The 4,260-nt window shown below is 45.3% G+C and overlaps 1 pseudogene; it reads right to left on the bottom strand.

Moving 5' to 3' along the window:
- Positions 1-1,508: 1,508 nt before the first annotated feature.
- Positions 1,509-2,343, bottom strand: LOC103588072 (annotated as a pseudogene).
- Positions 2,344-4,260: the final 1,917 nt, after the last annotated feature.

The following is a 4,260-nucleotide window of genomic DNA, read 5'->3' as shown; positions in this document are numbered from 1 at the left end:
CAAAATTTAAGTATTCAATAAGGAATTTTAAAAAGTTAAAATAAATCGCCATATCAGAGGATAAAAACAGTAGAAAAATTTGAATACCATGATGTGTACTAGATTAGAAAAAAGAAACAGTATAAAACTGTTGTCATATTTTTCTCACACATATTTAATTAATCCTACTATATTAATTACTACTAATTGCCACTAACTAGTCCTATCGCATTTTTAATAACAGCATTTATATAACGGAAAAGTAAATAATACAGAACATATTACAAATAAATACCTATTTTTATAGTTTTATAGTGATATTTTAAAGGTAATAGTACATATGTGAATAGTTATTTATTATATATTATATTGTTATGGCTTTTCTTTAGTCTGGCATGGCATGACTGTGTTCTGGGTTGTCTTTCTAAAAAGTCAGTGCTCCTTCCTTCCTGTCACGCAGGCTTGTGCTTCTGAGATTCGTCTGTGCTGGGTGCATATCAGCAGTTCAACCCATCTTATTGTGGAGTAGCATTCCATTATATAGATGTACCCTGGTGTTTTTCTGTTTGTTTTCATTTATTCACTAGCTGATGGATATTTGTGTTGCTTCCACTTTGGGATAATTATGAATAATGCTGTTACAAACATTTGCATACAAGTTTTTGCATGAACATATGTTTTTATTTTTCTGGGGCAACTAAGAGTGGAATTAACAGGCTGTATGGTTAATGTGTGTTTTGCTTTGTAAGAAATTCCCAAATTATTTTCCAAAGTGGCTGTACCATCTTACATTCCCACCAGCAATGTATGAGCTGTTCTGCAACCTAGCTAGCTAGCACTTGGTAATTTCAGAGTTTTAGAAGTTTTTCCTTTTCAGACATTCTCAGGGATGTATGGTAAAGTTTCACAGCAGTCATTCTGATGGGCAGTCACAACTGTCTCTGGTGGAACTGAGACGCAAAGAAAATGTAAGAAAAGAAAATTCCTCCCGTGAAACCGAAGAAGGGGAACAGGTGTGGAAAGGGTCCTGGGAATGTGCGTGACATTGACAAACTTTTGGCAAAGAATAAGCTCTGGCTGAGGAGGGGGGACGTCAACCAGACTCTCTCCTCCCCCCAGAAGCTCACACCCAGCGCCCCAAAGGTCTCATGTTGCTGTGTCTCAAGAGGAAGGAAGGAATGGGGGAGGAGAGTGGAGTACTCTCACTCTGAAAACTCATTCTTGGAGGGTGGCGTCCATGCCTCTGGGCTGTAAGCTCCATGAAGGCAGGCCACTGTCTATCTTGTCCCCTGCTCTGCCCCCAGAACCTGCTCACTGCCCACCTCATCGCAGAACCCAAGAGGTACTTGTGGATGAATGAAATGAATGAGTAAGTGGCTCCAGACTCTTTTTCTTTTTTTTAGAGATCTGAAGTGACTTTACTTCTATTTCCTTCACTTTAAGCCAATCATGAAATTTCACAATGACTTCTGGGGTGGAGGCAGAAGGCAGGTGGTGTGAGGAATCGTCGGGGCTGTGGCCCAGTTGGCCTAAGGAGGTGCCGGGAAGGTGGGCCCGCACTGGGACAGGTGGAGGAGCACGGACTGCCCCACAGGTAAGTAGGTGATGTTCTGAGAGCGTAACAGCTGGTATGCAATGTCCTCTACAACTTCCAACTTGCGCAGCTCAGTCAGGCCATCACCCCCAATGTCCAGGGAGTTGGCGATCAGCTCAGCTGCCTTGGAGTCATGCTCGGTAGAGACGATGGCTGCCTTTTGCTGCTGTTCAGCCTTTTCCACCACAAGTCTGGCCCTCTCTGCTTCCTGCTGAGCCACTTGTTTGGCTTCCACTACTTCTGTGAACTCCTTCCTGAAGGTCAGATGTGTCAAAGACACATCACCCAGGATGAGCCCAAAGGTTGCTGCTCACTCCGTCAGGTCATCACTCACCTGTCTGGAGACCAGTTGTCTCTGAGTGATTAGTTTGCTAGCATCGAAGTGAGCCACCACTGACTTGAGGATCTCTGTAGTGATGGACGGCAGCACACGTTCATCTTAGTCCTCTCTGATGCTGGTGAAGATGCGAAGAAGCTGGCTAGCAAAGGATATGCAATGTGACGTTGACATTCTGTAAATCTTTGCTGCCAGTGATGAATGGAATGTTATGTGGTAGAGAGGGGCAGTCAAAGATAATTGGTTTCGGTACCCAAGGGACGAGAAAGTGAGTCCCTTCCCTTACCACAATGTCCTGAACTCCATGGAACCAGTCAAAAATGACAGCTCTGTGCCCAGCATCCACTTTATATAAGGCAGAATTCACCACACCTCCTGCAACAGCTAAGGCCAGGCCGAACTTGTTAATAGACTCAAACACTTCGGCAGCCATGTTTCCTTCTGCTGGACCCACACCTGCTTGCACTCTGACCTGCACATGAATTCCCCTGCTCTAGACTCTAAGCTGCCCCCCTTACTATCCCTTCAGTGAACATCACCCAGAAGCAGTGACTGCACTCTTTCTGCCAGTCTAGGGAAAAGTCAGTCTGTGGACAGTCTGGTGGTCCTTTGCTCACCCCAGACCCAATTTATGGCCAATGTGGTCATTCCTTTACCACCTCTCCCACCTGTCTACTCCCCTGCCTCTGTCTTACCACCGCTTCTCCTCTGGGCTATGTCCACAGCCTCCTAACAATGCTCCCTGCCTCCCCCAGCCCCTTCTCTCCCCACTTTCTAGCTGATCTTATCTGCACTAAGTGCCAATTGATAAATTCTGGCTCTTATCCCATAACTCTCACATTCAAGCACCTGCACTGGCTCCTAGGTGCCAGCAAGAGACAAGCCAACAGGCAGTCTGGCCCCAGCTCCCTTCCTACACTCCAGCTCCCACTGGCCCTCTGGAGGGCTTGGGATTTTGGTCAAATTCTCCCTCTTGGTGAAATTCTCCCTTCGTGTCTGTGATCTTGCCCTCTCCTACTGGAGCCAATCCTATCCAGTCTGTATGGCCCATCAATAGTATGAAAGAACTAGGGCTTGAGAATCAGAGACATGTGGCTTTGAACTCTGGTGCCCTATTTCTTAACCAGGGGGACATTGACAAATTCCTTGACCTGAGCCTCAATGTTCTTTTCTCTAGAATGGGCAATAAAAGTACCTACCTTGTGTGGTTGTAAAGAGATGGTATGTACAAAGGGCCTGGCACATAGTAGGGATTTAAAGAATAGTTGATATAATTTGGGGTAATTTCTGCCTTGAGTTTAAAAAAGAAAAAAGACTAAAAGTAGAGGTATAATTAATTAATTATTTTTGAGTCCTCTCCCAACCAAAAAACTGGAGGACACTTCCCTAAGGATATTGAAGGAAGTGCCTGAGGAGAAATAGGGTTTCAAGTGTGGGTGCTGCTGCTCCCAGCTTAATGGGTCACACACCCTAAAGAGAAGCTGGTCAGTGAACATGCTCCCCCCAACTTCCCTCTACCCTGGGGAGAGAAGCTTCATGGCTTAAAAGACCAAGTTCTCAACAACAGGAAACAACAGGGAAAACAGCCAGTGAAGGAGAACCCTTTCATTCTCAACTGTGGATATCTGGGATCTTCTCATTGTGTGAGCATCATGAAGGAGGACAAGAAAGACAAACAAACAGCATGTGGCCCCGCTGGCTGGGAGCTCACTGAGGGCAGAGTCATGAGCCTAATTATGGCTGGAGTGTGCTATGGTTTGAATGATGGTGTCCACTCCAAACTTCATGTGGAAACTTAATCCCCAGTGCAATAGTATTGAGGTGTGGTCTATAGGAGGTGACTGAGTCTCTTATAAAAGGCTTGACAGAGGAAGTTCATCCTTTTGCCCTTCCGTCCCTTCTTCCCTGTGAGGACACAGTGTTTCTCCCCTCTGGAGGATGCACAACCATGTGCCATCTTGGAAGCAGAAAGCAGCCCTCATCAGACACCAGTCCTGCCAGCGCCTTGATCTTGGACTTCCCAGACTCCAGAGCTGTGAGAAATAAATTTCTGTTCTTTACAAATTACCCAGTCTCAGGTATATCATTACAGCAGCACAGAGTAAAAAAAGAGTTGTTCCAAAAAGAGGACACTAAAAACCTTTCCAAAGTGGATGGGCCTCCTTGGAGTAGAAAGTTCCCCAGCATCTATGGGATTCTAGAAGGAACATTATGATCACAGATCAGGTAAGAGTATGAAGTTTCAAATGGGCTCTTTGATTAGATGTCCTCTAAAGTCCAGCCTCATTCTGGGTTCTACAATTGAGAAGGCTTTGGGGTTTGAAAGGGCTTCCAGTTGCTTGAAAAGCAA

The sequence above is a fragment of the Galeopterus variegatus genome, unplaced genomic scaffold (assembly GCF_000696425.1).
Source record: "Galeopterus variegatus unplaced genomic scaffold, G_variegatus-3.0.2 Scaffold522, whole genome shotgun sequence".
Taxonomy (NCBI): domain Eukaryota; kingdom Metazoa; phylum Chordata; class Mammalia; order Dermoptera; family Cynocephalidae; genus Galeopterus; species Galeopterus variegatus.
Note: the sequence above shows the minus strand (reverse complement) of the source record. Positions and strands in the feature narration are given on the sequence as shown.